The sequence below is a fragment of the Triticum urartu genome, chromosome 1A, assembly GCF_056163025.1.
Source record: "Triticum urartu cultivar PI428250 chromosome 1A, HENAU_Tu73, whole genome shotgun sequence".
Lineage (NCBI taxonomy): Eukaryota > Viridiplantae > Streptophyta > Magnoliopsida > Poales > Poaceae > Triticum > Triticum urartu.
Genome location: NC_141873.1, coordinates 549,755,039 through 549,771,039, shown reverse-complemented (window position 1 = coordinate 549,771,039; position 16,001 = coordinate 549,755,039). Strand labels below are relative to the sequence as shown.

Here is a 16,001-nt window from a genome sequence, read left to right as displayed (position 1 = left end):
ATTTGTCCTCGGGCGCCGAGCCAGAGCGGCGCCACGCGGCGTTCACACTGCGGCGACGGAGGTAGCGTCCGTCGGACCGCCAGGTTTCCGCATGATTCCGTGTGGGACCTCATCGTCAGTTCTATGTGGCGGACGCGCCCGGGCGCACCCATATCTGCCTCATATTTGGGCTAGATATGAGGGATGTCAATCAGCCCTGGTGTTTGAGGCCCGTTTGAGGCACCCGCCTGGGTCACGTTTTTGTGACCGACCAGTGACCGTACGGGCTGCCCGGGCATTTGAGGCCGGTTTGAGGCACCCGACCGTAGATGCTCTTACTCTAATGGAGTGTTCACCATGAAAGAGTGCACGTCCTTGTTCTCCATGAGGAGCCGTCTTCAAGTATTGAAATCTCTCACTAGGGGAGATAGATAAGAGAGACAAATGGGGAAAGAAACATGGGCCTTTGATCCCCTTTCTCTCGTAGACAGGCGAGCCAGGAGGTCCAGTGTAAGAATAGATAAGTAGCCCGCCAGAAGGGCCCTGAAGCTCAGGGTACAGGGCCCCGGATCCGGAATGTCTAGAAGCTTTGCCACGATGTCTTCGCCTAGACGTCCGTCGACGCTTCCAGAACCCCTTCTTCGTCATTACAATTCCTTCTACTTGCATGTTTCCCTGTTAGATGGCGCAAACGTCTCTTGTGCTTTGACATTCTCCGTGCCATACACGTTCGGATCAACTCTTTGCAGTCATGGCACACATGTCAGTTGGCGATCACTCTGTCACAGTTCTATTTTTGTTACTCATCTACATTTAGCTTTAAAGATTTTCTACAGTTAGCCACACAGGAACGACACACCCCACAACTACGAGCTTCGCGGCTTCGCCCAGCAACACACACACCCCGCCGACGCGTTGTCTTGCCAGTTTTTGCTCTTGCACAACCCAGGTCGTACCAAGCCTCCCGATGATGGCCTCCAAGTTGACGGTGACCCGATTCATGGGAGCGAGATCTCGCCAAACTCGGCTCGAAGAGAACAAAGCAATGATTGCATTCATTGTGACGCAACATGCATGGCTACATGCATCATTTTGATGCAGAGGTCAGGGATGATCCTCTTAAAAAAACTGACGCAACACGCAAGGGAGGACTCTTCTGTTCTGTCAGGGCCGAGGCAAGCGTCAGCTCTCAGGTCAGGTGTAATGTCTCCGTTGATCTGGCCGAGATGGTGACATTACACGAAAGTAACAAGCTCGCAAAGCATGCGTGTGGTGAGGCACAAGGCATGACATCGGTCGATCTGTTTGTACATATTCTGAGTCATGAACTGGACCCAAATAACTTCTCGCGACCCAAATAAATGGTAGACGGACGCACACCGGCCTACGGAGGGAAAGAGAGCCGAACTATCCTGGATTGCACTTGTCAAGTCGTGTCGCGATGCAACCAAGTGAAGTGGTCATGTCCAAAAACACCAGGTCTTGACAAACACTGTTAGTGTTGCATGCGAAGCCACACATGCATGGACAGTAGGACACACACTGTCAAGCACACCGCGTCATGCATGCTACCTGTACACATATGCAGAAGTGGCCAAACGCATCTTGTCGCTCTCTAGTTGAGGGTGGGTGGCAGTGAGATAATCATCGATGGACTCTAAGCTAACAATGTCACAAAATGATTTGAAATTGGTACCTTGAGGAAATTGTTTGATGAGTGGGTTAAGTAAAACTACAAGGGAAAACATTATGCCATGAGAATAAAGGGTACAGAAAATACACTAGTAATATATATTCCACTGTATCAGTGAAGCCTGTAATCAATGTAAAATCAGAATATAGATGGCATATGTATTATGGAGGGGAGCGGCGAGTCCTTAAAAAGGCAATGTTCACAAAAGTGTACCCCTTCTCTAGCTGATCACAATCATGCATTGTATGCTTCTTTTAGCCTTGATGCCAGCTATTTTCTATATATGTTAACATGTCTTATATAAATCCCTCTTTGTTATTTACAACCATACTTTACCGATCTCTAGTACTACACATATATAAGGACCCACATGTAGAGTGAATGTTAGAAATATCTCTCACAAACTACTCTTGTTTTCCCGAGTCAAACAAAGTGCGGTAGGTGAGTGCTTTAAGTACTAGTTCTTGAATCCCCCTCCCGACCCTCGCGTCGCCTCCCGGGCGACTCGGGGGCGACTAGGGTTCCGCCGCCGCCGCCGCCCCTCCAACCCTCTCCTCCCTCCTCGCTGCCACCAGAGACGGCCGCCAGGACAGCCAGTGCGGGCGTCGGTGAAGGTGGCAGCGGGGACTGCGGCGCTTTGTCCCTCTCGGAGGCCATTGGTACCTAGGCTGGCGGCGGCGCCGTGCGACCGTCGGCGTTCGCAGGCGGTCTGCTGGCCAGCATGCTCGGCCGTGAGGGTGGCGTGCCGCTGGTAGAGTTTCTGTCGCGGCGCATATCTCATATGCGTCAGATCTGAAGGTACGAGATCCCGCCTCCCTATTGCCTTTCTCGCTCTATATGCCGTGGACTGCGATTCGCTCGTTGGCTTAGGTGTTGGTGAGCATGGTGGAGTAGCTTGGGGCCCAGGGGAAACCCTGGCCGACTTGGCTGGCCCGGCGGGGGCGACGCCCAAGGGCGCCGCTTTCTTCCATGGGGGCGCTGCTGAGGTCCCAACTCTCGACCCCGACCTCCTGCCAGGGTGAAAACCCACAATCCCCTATGGATTTGGCGGCGGCGGCGCCTCGCGCGTCGTGACCTTCTTAAAGTCATCGTCGTGGGTGTAGGGGCTCGGATGGGAGGATGTGCAGGCGCGGGATTCAGGTTGCTTGTGTCTCGAGCTTGTGTGGATGCGGTGTGGAATGTAGGCACCGTCGACTCTTCTGGTTGGTGCTCTCTGGTGGTGGTGGATGCCTCTCGGTCCCGGCGATGTGGCATCTCGATCCTGACGGTAGGGGATAGGGTTCCCCTTCCCGACGGCTGTGGCTTCATGTAAATTGAAGAGACCTGGGTCTTCTTAACAGTGGTGCTTTGCTGCCTTGCCTCTCGCATTTTTGCTCGGTTCCCTGCTGCCTCCTCTTTGGCGTCCGACTCCATTAAGCATTCCTTCTCCAACTAGTTGGGCGCGGTTAGTGGCGATGCTGCCGGCATGGCTTATCCCAAATCGAGGTGGTCTCCCAAGGTCCACCATTCGATGTGAGGGTGACATCCTTCTAGTTCTCGGGTGAGTTTCTCTGAATCTCGACGGTACGACAACTATGAGCCATGGCGAGGGGGTTGGGTCCCTCTTCGGTGATAGAGAAGGAAGGTGTTGTTTTCCCTCCTTCCCTAGGTGCTCCTGGAGCAATGTCCATTTTCGACAGCCAGCTTTGTCATGCCCTGCTGCTCCGTCCTTCATTTGTAGGATACTAGTGTGGAGTACTCTGCCTCTAGCAAGTTGTAATCTTCATTTTCCTTTCTTAAGTTAGCTTGTGTAGGCCATAGTTTTGGTTTCTTCCCAGCGTCCCCCTTTGTATCAGTTTGGTCATCATTCTCTGGGTCGTATGATGTAACTCATGGCCGGTTGATGGCTTTGTATTAATTCAAAGTCGGGCTCTTCACGAGCCTTCATTCCAAAAAATACCGGTTCTTTGGGTCTATCTTCAAGCATTCTCCAGCTTCTTCTTCGACCATGATGGCACACGTCAGAGCATCTCTCACATTGAGATCTATACTTCCACACCTACCTATTCATTCAATTTGTAGTATCGATGCTAGTTTCCCCACAAGATCAATTTCTTGTTCTACTCCATGTTCCATCTCAAACTATCGCTTGTAGTGAGATATAAAATTTGAGTTCTACCTCTCGATCTATTTGGAAGACCGCTACTGGTGTTCACATAAGATCTACACTTCATCCTACTTCATGATCCATGTCAAAGCATCGCCCACGAGAGATTTACTCTTGACTCCGGAAGTCTTATAGCTTTGTTTTTGGTGATATCCGTACTTTACTCTCCGCCATGATCTTCTGAAAGCATCACTACCGTGATATCTATACTTTGAGCGATACCTTCCCCTCTTACTTGGGGATCTATGGATCATTATTTATGGTAATTGTGCATTATTTTTCATCTTGAGATCCACTTCTATGTTTTATGTGCTCGAAATATTGATAGGTCATACTGTAGTTCCTTAATTCCTTATATCGAGATCTATTATGATATATTTCTTAAAATGCTTATCTCTAATTTATCTCTATTGCAGATAAAATTTATCCAGAGTTTTCGAGGTTTGTTCCAACTTGCTTTACTATTTTTTTCAAAATCATTCTTCTTTTAGTATCTCGGGATCTATCCACGTTGATACCCATTTTCTCCTATGAGCGCGGCAATCTAGCTGGAAGCATCGCTCATAGAGAGATCTTTACTTCGAGGCCTATCTCCTTATCTGTCTAGAGAATTGATATTGGTACTTTGGTGAGATCTATTTTTATGTTCTACTTCATGATCCTTCACCAACTGCCTATTATAGCGAGATGTAAAATAGGAGATTATACAATTAACCCATTTGAAAGATCGCTACTAGTGTTGATGTAAGATATATACTTAATTCTACTTCCCGATCCATGTCAAAGCATCATTAGTGACATCTTTAATTTGAAACTGTGAAGTCTTAGAACATTGTTTCTAGTGACATATGCACTTTTCCTTTGCATGATCTATCTCAAAGCTTTGCCTCTAGTGAGATTTGTACTTTCAACGGTACCTTCACTCTGCTTCAAGATCTATGTGTGGTCTTGAAGATCCATCATGCATTATTTTACATCTCAAGGTCCATTCTTATGTTCGATGTCCTCATAGAAAATTTCTAACCTATACTATGTATTTCATTACTTCCTTATATCTGAATTTGTTATCATATTTTCAGAAAATTCTTGTCTAGTTTTTGTTGCTACTCTGGATAAAAGTTTTGAAGTATCTTGAAGTTTTCAACTCGCATTACTTTTTGGGGTCAAAATCATTACTCTTACAATGACGATTTCGATGACATACTTCTTTCAATACCTCTAGATATATCCCATGTCCATTCTTGTTATCGCTATAAAAAAAATCATCTTCCTGATCCACCACGATTCAATAGCTCACTTCTTTTATGATCTACCATATAAAAACCCCTACATGTTCCATTCAATTTGTCAAGGTCTCTTAGAATGATCCATTGCAACTTTATTTAAATCCCACTTTAAAATCCACCTAGATTTAGTCAAGCTCTTATACAAGATTTACATACAACCCATGTTTATCTTGTCTTATTTTATCAAACTGTTTGTTCACGATCTATCAAGAGTAGTTGTCACAATTTCTCTATTTGGTCTACCATATTTGACTCAAACTTCTTCCACTATCTACAAATATTGTTGACAAATGATTTTCTCTCATCTTTGTAGAAGATTTTTTCACGATCCAACCAAAATAGTTATTGTCGTACGATTCATATATTTTATAACAGTCTTATTCATCCTTATAAATCATTGCATATTGTCTTCGTGTACGATTGAGGCTAAAGTTTGTATGTTCTCTTGTTCTTTTTTAGATCCTAATTTTTATCTAAAAATATTTTTGTTATTTGTCTAGACACATTGAAAGAAACTGAAACATCTTTGCCCTCAGAGAGAGAGGCATTGGAGAAAAGCAATGACATGTTTTTTTTTGTTTTAGGTGATCACACCTGTTGAAGAACAAGATATAGTGTGGCTAACATCAAAAGAAATGGAACCTCAGATATGTTCGCTTTATCTTATTTATCACCATTTTCCTTTCTTTCTTTATTCAATTACTTTTTAGTTGAGTTACACTTTTATAATCTCTAACAAAAATAAATGCGTAAAGTGAAGTTTATCATGTTTAGTTATCTCACATAATCTTACATGTTAGTTTTTTGATCTGATACAACGAAACCTTGGCTATCCAAGTGAGACTTTAACTAGAAAAAAGAAACACCATTTTACTAGGCTAGCTTGGACACTTTGGAAAAGATAAAATTGTTCTACCAGACTGTATTAGTAATGAATGTTTCACCCTAGCAGTGCAATAAACCATTAAATTCTCATGGAAAAAAGCTCTAATGCATTACGCACATGCACACGCACACACACAAACACACTTATCTATTCGGTGCATTATGAAGCCATCAAATTCTCTTAGCAAAATGACAAACTATTTTGTTTGGCAAAATGAGAGGTGTGATTGTTGGTATCTCCTAAAGCCGGCTAACTTTTCCTGTACTATTGTGCCTTTGCTTACAAATATTTTTTGGTAGATATTTATATGGATCTAATCAATTGAGAGGTTGTTGTGCTTGTGTCTTATTCTCCACTAAGTCACGAAATTAACCCTTACATGTAGTATCATACCATACTTGTTTGACATATTCATAATGAAAAGTATGGTTCTTCTCTAGCTTATAAAGCCAAGCTTGCATTCACATCACTACCTTTCGCCGGAGCACATGAGATACCCCAAATGCACACCATTATTTTTATGGAAGTGAAATGTGTTTTCCCTTTATATGTAAACAGTGTTAGTGTCACATAATATCATGCGTTTAGAACCACGGACATACTCTAAAAGAAGGTTTCAATCATAAACATTACTTTCTTGCAGTGACTCAGGCTTTAATCAAGAATAATGGTTCACGTTTGCTCTTAGGCACTTCCATATTCGAGCACCTTATCGCTAGAGATGTCAATGTAGTACTTATTTTTTCCCTAAAACATGCATACTTGTTTTTGTCCTTTTCTTTTTTTGTGCGCACGCCCACATATTTCTAGTGGGTCGTGTCTATAGTAGTAATGATGAGTATGGATGGTATAGTGAGGAGGAAGGGCCTACATTACTTGTGGAGGAGAGCATGACCGCGCTGAGGCTGGGAGCACCGGCGCCGCATGGTGGCATCAGCTTCACTGCCTCCGCCCTCCCCACCTTGTGGTTCTAGTACTTGAGGGATGACCGGTGGCACACCTCGGCGAGGGGTTAGCTCTGCTTCGGGTGCGGGAGTGTGCGCGGACGGCTCGCGGTGGCCGCGCCAACACTTCCTATGGACCCATTGGAGTAGTACGCGTGCGTCTAGCCTGCGATGTTGTTGCCGCCGCAACTGCCGACATTGGTGCCTGGAAGGTGTGCATGGCAACGTTGTAGAGATGGTGGCTCACGAGGGAGAGGGTGAGCACACCACCACTGGCAGGTGTGGGGCGTGACCCAACAACTTGTGCTGCTCAAGCGAGGTGCGGGTGATGCCGGTAGCGCGAGGCCTAGAGGGAGAGTGGGAGGGGAGCGTGTGTTGGCTTACCTGCGCGATTAGAGTGAAACAGCAGCGAAGGAGACAAAGAGGAGGCTACTAGATGAGAGATGATGATCCGACGCAAGGCTCCTCCTCGGTCGAGGCACTTACGGTTGTTGTTCGTGATATCGTGTCACCTAGCCACTCCATACCGAGCCTCGCGGCAATGGACATGAATCACATGACGAGGTAGCCAAAATCCCTCTCTAGCGTGGTTTTGCTCTCAGTGTTCTTAGTTCTTCCTGTGTAGTGTTTTCTGAGATTAGTCCAGATTTACCTTTTCATTTCCTTTCCTTTGATGTGCGTTCATTTTTTGCAGCAAGTTGGCCGATTGGAGCAGGGCCTATCAGGTTCCTGACAGAGTAACTGGCCTCTTTGCTGAATTTTGCCAATTTGGTGCGGGCAACCAAACTGGCAAAGATTGGCAAAATCCAACAACAAGAATAGATCAGATGACGCTGTCAGGTACCAGATAGGCCCTGCTCCAATCATTCGGCTCGTACCAAAATAAACATGCACACCGAAAGAAAGAAAACAAAAAAATAATTTCTGACTTGATCACATATAACACGGCATGGGAAGAAGTAAGAAAGCCGAGAGCAAAATCGTGCGAGAGGGGGATTTTGGCCACCTCATCATGTGGTTCATGTCCATTGACGCCACACTCAATATGGAGTGGCTGGGAGACGTGACATCCCGAGCAGCAACCGTGAGTGCCTCGACCGAGATGAGCCTTTCATCAGACCAATGTTTCATGTAGCACCCTCCTCCTTGACTCCTTGGCTGCCATTTCACTCTGATCACGCACGCGAGTCAACACACACTCCCTCACACTCTCCGCCTATGCCTCATGCTGACGGCATCGCCCGCACCTCGCTCGAGAAGCTCAAACCATTGGGTCGCACTCCTCCCCCGCTGGCCAGTTGTGCTCACCCTCTGCGCACGTGAGTCACTTGCTCTACAACGTTGCCACACACACTTTTCAGGGATCCAACGTTGGCAATTGCAGCACCAATGGTATCACGGGGCTGGACGCACCAGTGCTGCTCCAACGAGGTCATAGAAAGCACTCTTATAACCACCGCGAGCCGCCCGCGCACACTCCCTCTCCCATACCGAAGCTGGCCCTCACCAAGGTACATGAACCATAAGGTGGTGAGGGCAGAGGCGGCAAATCTGATGTCACCATCGGGCACCGGTGGTCCCAGCCTCAGGGTGGCCACACTCTCGCTCCACTGGTACGCAAGCCCTCCTCCTCACTATACCATTCGTAATGATCATTGTTGTGTGTATTGTTGTAGTTTTCTACTAGTTCTTGTCACATGTAGTTCTATGCCTCAGTTACACTTTTTTGGACTCATCCAACACATTAAGCATGCTTTTCTTTTTCATGCCTGACATCCATCCATCACATTAAGCGTCAATGCATCACACTAAACAATGCCATTAATAGTTTTCATTGTCCTTGTTTTTGTCCGCTCGGGATAAATAGATACATATACACATACATATATGATCTTCGTAACCATCTACTGGACATGCATGCTAGATACATAGAAATATATTGTTTAGTTGCTAGTAACCCACATAGACAATGACATCGTCGGTGTGAGGCTGCTCAGTGGATCTAGTTCTCGTCATGCCATTGTTGTTGTTGTGTAATACTATTGTTGCTAAGATGGTTTCCATGACAGTGACCAGATCCGTGGAGGAGACTCACACCAACGTTGGTGAGAAGCAGCCGAAGAAGAAGAAGCAACAACTCAGGCAATAGCCGCTGTATCTAGTGCAGGTCCGGAGGCGGAGAAGCTGACCCCCGCCGAGGTGTGTCGTCAGGTCTCCCTCAAGATTAAGAACAACACGGTGGCAAAGGCGTCGACACGGGCAGAGACAGAAACTGATGTTGTCACCGAGCACCCACGGTCCCAACCTCCGCATCACCTCGTCCATCCCTCCTCACGCCGCAGCGCTCTCAGTCTATAGGTGAGCACTCCTCGCGGACTCATAGTATTGTACACATCGGTGATCATTCGCGTTGGATACATGTTCAAAGTTAAAAGAAGTGTTCAAATGTCACCATGGGATGAGCCCTTCCTTCGCGGTTGTCTCGGTCTGGCCAGTTCGGTTAGAGCCATGCCTGTGAGATCAAGTCACGTCTAGTCTAGTCAGGTCTAGTCAGCATCGCCTGAAGTTGTCATGCGTCCGCCCAATCTTTAGAAACGGAAGTGTGTTTCTGTACATTATGAGATACTAGAGGTAAATTTATATACAATGCTTGAACTTGCCGTGTATATTCACTTTAGTCCCTAGTTGTCCAATACCAAAAACTGATGCAAAAAATTGGCTAATGCATTCAATTTGGAGTACTCACTGTCTAAGACGTTATCTGCCGATGTGGCATGGTATTCCTTTGTAGGCTAACAAGTGGAGGCCGAATGTAAGAGGGGGAGAGAGAGTGTCACTCAATTACATTGTTCTCAATTACACTTTTTGGACCCGTCCAACACTTTGATCATTTGTCCTCAATTACCTGAACCTACACTTGCACCTGCACTTGGGGTTGTTGATGTATCTGTGAGTCGTTTGGACTCAGCAAGTACATTACCAAGGGTACAAAAACTAACAATGCTTATGGGTTGGATGTGGATAAGGTGGTGAGGTTGCACCAAGCAATATAATCCAACTATTAATATATCTAGCGCATTGAGGAAGGCATCGATTGATAACAAACTGTGTTGCGATGGCCATCCTCCCCCTTTCTACTGTTCTTCTCCACCAACAAGTCTCAAACCCTAGTGGCTTCTATGAAATCAATGTGTGTTGAGGTCAACTGAGAGGAACAAAGCTCAAATTGTTAACAAGTAGTATCAGAGCCTACTTCCCACGCTGGATCTACCAGACTACCTCTTCAAGCCCAAATTCGCGATGCGGTAACAGAAGAAGTGATGTCCGTGGAAGCGCTAGTTCTTGAGATCCCCGAGAGAACGAGGAGCCTCGACAAGATCAAGGACGTGCATAAACAATACGACGGCGATCTGCAACCATTCGAAGCGTTGACAACGTCGGCAACAAAGGCACCTTGGCTTATGTCAGTAAGTTTCTGTCTAATAAATATGTGCATGGCTTAAGCCTTCAATCTTTATCACCAGGTGGCCGCAACCTTTTTATTGCGGTTTTTATTTATATTTTTCCTCCACCAATTTTCTTCTAGATTCCGAGGCAAGCAACCCAAGCTTGAGAAAACTAACAAGGTCTTCTTTTGGATTTTTTTCTTCTCTATTTTTTCGGTTTGCCTTATTTCTTTCTAGTTTTTTCCTTCACCTTTTCTAATACATGAACTTGTTTAATTCATGAATATTTTCTAAAACATGAATGTTTTATAAAATATTGAATATTTGTTAAAATTCATGAATATAATTTAGTAGTCATGCTTTTTCAATATAGAGATCTCTACCACAACAAAAAAATTAATAATATATTAAAATCTTTCTAGCCGCATTTCCTAACGAAGTCAATAATTTTTTTTCTTGTTGTTTTGCTGAAGTGCAGAGGAGCAGTGGTGCAGTACTGGGCCCCGCACATGTGAGCGTCTTAGCGGCTTCTCTGCGGACCCAACATGATGCACACAAGAGCGGGCGTAGCTATGTCTCGCTTTACGTGAGATAGTAGCTCGCATTGCCTACATGGATTCGGTAGTGCTCCAGCCAGGAAGCCCCCATATCCTAGATCCCGAGTGTGCTGAACTGATGGCTTGCAGGCGTGCAGTGGAGATTACAATGGAAATGCTGAAACCGAGGATCCTACTTAGATAGGTCGTTGCACTCAAATGTAAGGGATAGGTCGTTGCATGGACACTTGATTGAGGAGATCAAGGGTAAGCTAAGAACTTTTGAGGCATTCAAAGTTAGTGAACTAGACGTACTGCTAATGAAGTTGCTCACAAGTTAGCTAGAGATGGCTGTGGCTTACGATTATGCAAAACTTGGCTTAATGTACCACCTGTTTGTATTGTGAGTGCTCTGGATTGTGCCATAAAAGTTTAATAAATAGCCACAACATCTTCCCATAAAAAAAGGGGATTTAGTAGTGGGCCAACTGAGTAGCCATGTGGGTTTGTCACGCGGATGTCACACACCTATTTTTTTCACTTCTGTTTACATTTTTAACATTGCCTAAAAAAGTTTACATTTTTAACATACTAAATAACTATATTACGAAAAATATTAATCTAGTTCATTTTTCTACATATAAAAATGAATATGCAGTGTAAAAGAATGTCCACTCTACTTTTAGAAATTTTTTGTACTAATCAAATGTATCTATGTGACATTTAAAATATGTTCACGCATTTAACAAATACACATGATATTTTAAAAAAATTATACAATGTGAAAATATATTCATGTAGTTATAAAAAAGATTCCATAAGATTCAAAGAACTATACATTACATTTAAAAAATGTTCATTCATTTAAAAAAGTATTTGTGACATTTAAAAATATATTAAGACAATATATAAGAAATTTCCCGTAGTTTAAAAAACAATGTTTTGTATCATTGGAAAAAATCTTTGAATTTTTATTTGAAAATGTTTGAACGTATTCGAAAAATGTTCAAAAAAATGTATTAAAAATGTCAATCATCTATTTGAGAAATGTTAAAAATGTATAAAAATGTTTTACATGTATAAAAAATGTACAATGTGTATATAAAAAAGTAAACAACAAAAACAATTCTTTAGAATAAATGTTAATACTACATTTGGAAAATGTTAAACGCGAATAAAGTGTCCCTGATGTATGTACAATGTGTGAAAAAATAGATATCTATAAAAAAAATAAAAAAACCAAAAAAACATACTAGTGAAAAGCAAAGAAAGAAACACAGAAAAAAAAATGAACATCAAACAAACAGAAAGGAAAAACCAAAGAAAAATGAAAAAATAGTGAAAACCTAATTAAGAAAACCACAGGCGCGGCACCGGACCGAAACAGCCATGGCGCGCGTCACTACGGCCGCACGAATTTTATTTTGGCACGACCTATCCGCTTAGATACGATGAGTCGGTCGAGTATTCTTAATTCCTGGTGCTACGTACATCTAGCATGGGGATAGAAATGCCGCCGTCAGCACGAGGTGAGTTTCATCGCAAAGAAGAAAACATTAGCGTCGACATTGATTAAGCTGATCTCAACAATTTCGTCCAGTCATACCCAGGCTAGCTTTCCTCGGTAAAATTAGCGTCGACATTGATTAAGCTTCGTCTAGGTTTCTACTTTAGCACAACTCGTCGATCTGGAACAATGGTATAGAAGATTGATTTTCAGCGACTCCTATCAAAAGCGACCTTCCTTAACCAGCGTAGCTCCAATTGTTTCATTTTGCCCTATATAAAACTGGATTTCCTTGCTGTATAAACTTGGGTTTATTTGTGTAGATAACATTTTTATCCCCTCATGGCGAAATCACAGTTCAACATTGTCCTGGAGTCGTAGTTCATCAATGTTGAACTGTAAAGAAAACAAGAAGCATGCCCCAAAATAATAATCTTCAAGAAGCTAGACCACAACTCCGAAATGACCCCCTTCTAAGTGAACTGAGTCACAAAATGGTTTGAAATCGATACCCTTGAGCCAAAGGGTTGTTGAGTAAGTTAAATAAAGAGTAAATTCTGGTTTTACCCCTCCATTTTGACATTTTTGACACTAATTACCCATTTAATGAGATTTCATCTGTTTTACCCCATTTAGCAAAAGTTCTGCCATAATTTACACTATTTAAAATTCCGTGAGCATTCTAACCGGCAGGTCCCATTTGTCAGGTCCAGCTGGCATGCCACATCGACGGTTTTTTCCTGCCAATTTTTCTCCCTGCTGAACCAGCCCTCGCAGCTTCTCCCAGCCGGGCCAGCCCAATGGAGTTCGCTCGCGCCGCGTCCAACGCACAACGCCTGAGTTCGGCCGCGTGCTACGCTCACCTCCAGTCGATTCTCGCTTGCGTTGCTCGCCCCCAATTGGTGACGTAGCCCGTCCAGGCTTCTGACTGCATGCACCTGTTAGGCTCGCTCGAACCTAGGATTAGAGATTGTCAGGCAGCGGAGACGATGGCGGCGGGTGCCGAGGGGCCGGTAGTGCGATGCATACCTCCTTGAGCAGGGTTGTATGACCATGACATCAAGGCAAGAAACGACCCCACGGAATCCAACGGCTCCGTCAAGCTCACCGACATCGGCCTAGGCGCGTCCATATACGTGACCCCGCCAGGCTATGCTTAATTCTTCTTCCTACTTCGGTGACATAGCATCATCAATTTTTTTGCAAGTCTCAGGTACAATGCAAGCATTATCCTTGACACTTGGGGGCTAATGTACATTTGTTCAAATCGGAGCATTATCCTTGACACTTGGGGGCTAATGTACATTTGTTCAAATCGGAGCATTGGTTAAAATCCCGGTTCACCTTGGAAAGATAAACCGACCCTTGGGGACTACACAGAGGAAAACTACAGGAATACAACGATAAAGTACCGGTTTATTTTAAAGGATCACCTAGCATATGGAGGATAAGTATGCAAGGGTTGAGATATTACAAAGTCCCGATTTATGATTACCATCATAAACTAGCCCTTGAGGGCTACTTGAGTTAGTAATTACAAATTGGATTTATGAAAGGAAAAGTGATGAAAATACCTCATAGTGCTTCTTCATCAGATTCACCAAACCGGCTTCATAGTCACGGTTTGAGTGCAGACGGTTTAGAAAACCAGAGTGGAGTTCTTGAGCACTGAGATGGGCATAGCTTGATAAATCGGTGCTCCATTTGCCTTTCTCCATGGCAGCACGCTCTTCCTTGGCACTATGTTTCGCCAATATAACAGGATGGCCAAGAGAGGTGTGGCTAATACCGGTAATGATAACCTCGCCTTCTTTGTCTCCAGCAGCCTTTTCTGGAGTTGATGGAATGTCAGTAGTCCTCACTAGACTAGAAGGTCTGTCATCAGCCCGGATTGGACTTGCCGGTTCATCATCGGGCATAGCAGTATCAACTTCTGCCTGTTCATCAACTTTATGATCTTGAGGGGGCGGTTCATGAAATGTGGCCTCAGTATTTGGACCTTCCGGTTCTGCAGTTTGCTCCGGTTCAATAACCACATGGTCTTCAGGCGGGTTATTCAGCCGAGCCTTCTTACTAGGTCTGGCTTTGGCTCTAAACAGAACAAGATGCAAAGGTTAGCATAGCATATAAAGTGTGAAACATCAAAAGATTGGGTTGAAATACTTACCCAGCCACGGTTTTGAGAGGAGGGAGCTGTGTCGTTGTTGACTCACCAGAGGATGAAGGAGGTTTCACCTGATAATTCGAATCGGACGGATTAAGAGGTTGTCGGAAATAGCCTGCCTTGGAATAAGAAGTGTCAGAAGTGGGTGAGACCTCAGATCGGCGTTTTCGAACCGGGGTGTCCGGTAAACCGGTCGAAGTGACCTTTTGGCCGCTGTGCCGGGTTGTGCGGCGAGCCTCGTGCTGCTGCTTCTTAAAAATAAATGTTGGATCCAAGTGAGCAAGAGCGTGAGAAAATCTTACTTTCCGGACTGCTTGACGGATTTTTTGTGTTGGCAAAGGATCTGAACCAGAGGAAAGGATAATTACCTCTGCATCATCAGCTTGGCTACCTTCAACGTCCTCCTGATAAATATCATTGTCAATAAGATGCATGAAAAGTGAACCAAGTGAGTCAAGTTCTACCTCTGCTTCTGGTTCATCCGGGTCGTCATCAAGCTCTAAACCGATGGGTGCAGGTGCCTTCCTCTTGGTGGTTTTCTTGACGGCTTTTGTTTTAGGACGAGAAGGTTTCACTGCTTTCTCTTGAGGTTTCTTTTTCTAGAACAGATCATCACCCTGTTTAAGAATGGGCAGAGGGTATTCAAAGATTGCACAGTACAAAAATACCAGGTGTAAAGCGGAAACACAGACAATACTTACAACGGGCGGTTTGTTTTGCGTGTAGAAGGGACTTAACCCGGTCTTGCTGCAGACAGCTTCCGGTTCGTTCAATATTTTCTTCACAGATTCAGTGACTTCTTCATCTGTTAGCTGAATATTGATATGACGTTGAGAGTCTTGTATGTCACCAGTATACTCACACATTAAGCCGGAGCGGCGACTTAACAGCAAAATGCTCTAGGATATCCAGCAACGGACGAAGTCCACACCTGTTAAACCGTTGGCCAGGAAGGCTCTAAGCTTGGCGAGTTGAGGTGCGTACGAGGCCCGTTCCTGGGCATTTAGTCGTTGCGGAAGTGGATGATTATTAGCAAGCCGGTGTGCACGATAACCCAGCAGAGGGTTCTCATCTCCGGGAGAGGTGTCTCTGCAATAGAACCAAGTTTGGTTCCATTCCTTTGGGTGACTGTGAAGTTTGGCATGAGGAAACTCAACTTCTTTCCTTTTCTAAATGGAGACGCCGCCAAGTTCAGTATTGGGTCCGTCTACGAATTCAGTGCACCGGTTTAAATGGAAGAAATCCCGGAACAGCTCGACAGTTGGTTCTTCTTGTAGGTTCACTTCATAAAAAACTTGAAAGTTGCATATATTGGATGCCGAGTTGGGTCCAATATCTTGAGAGTGGAGCTGAAAGCCGGCAAGTACATCTCGAAAAAACTTTGATCCGGGCGGTTTAAAGCCACGGCCTAGAT

The 16,001-nt window shown here is 44.4% G+C and overlaps 1 long non-coding RNA gene across 2 annotated transcripts; it reads left to right on the top strand.

The window, feature by feature from the left end:
* The first annotated feature begins 1,849 nt into the window (after positions 1 to 1,849).
* Positions 1,850 to 11,380, top strand: LOC147992563 (uncharacterized). Of its 2 annotated transcripts, XR_015609316.1 has the most exons (4): positions 1,888 to 2,470; positions 4,235 to 4,259; positions 5,689 to 9,292; positions 10,859 to 11,380. It is a non-coding gene; the product is annotated as an uncharacterized LOC147992563 (long non-coding RNA). The 2 variants fall into 2 exon arrangements; XR_015609315.1 differs by lacking the exon at positions 10,859 to 11,380 and having other exon boundaries at positions 1,850 to 2,470; positions 5,689 to 10,813.
* Positions 11,381 to 16,001: the final 4,621 nt, after the last annotated feature.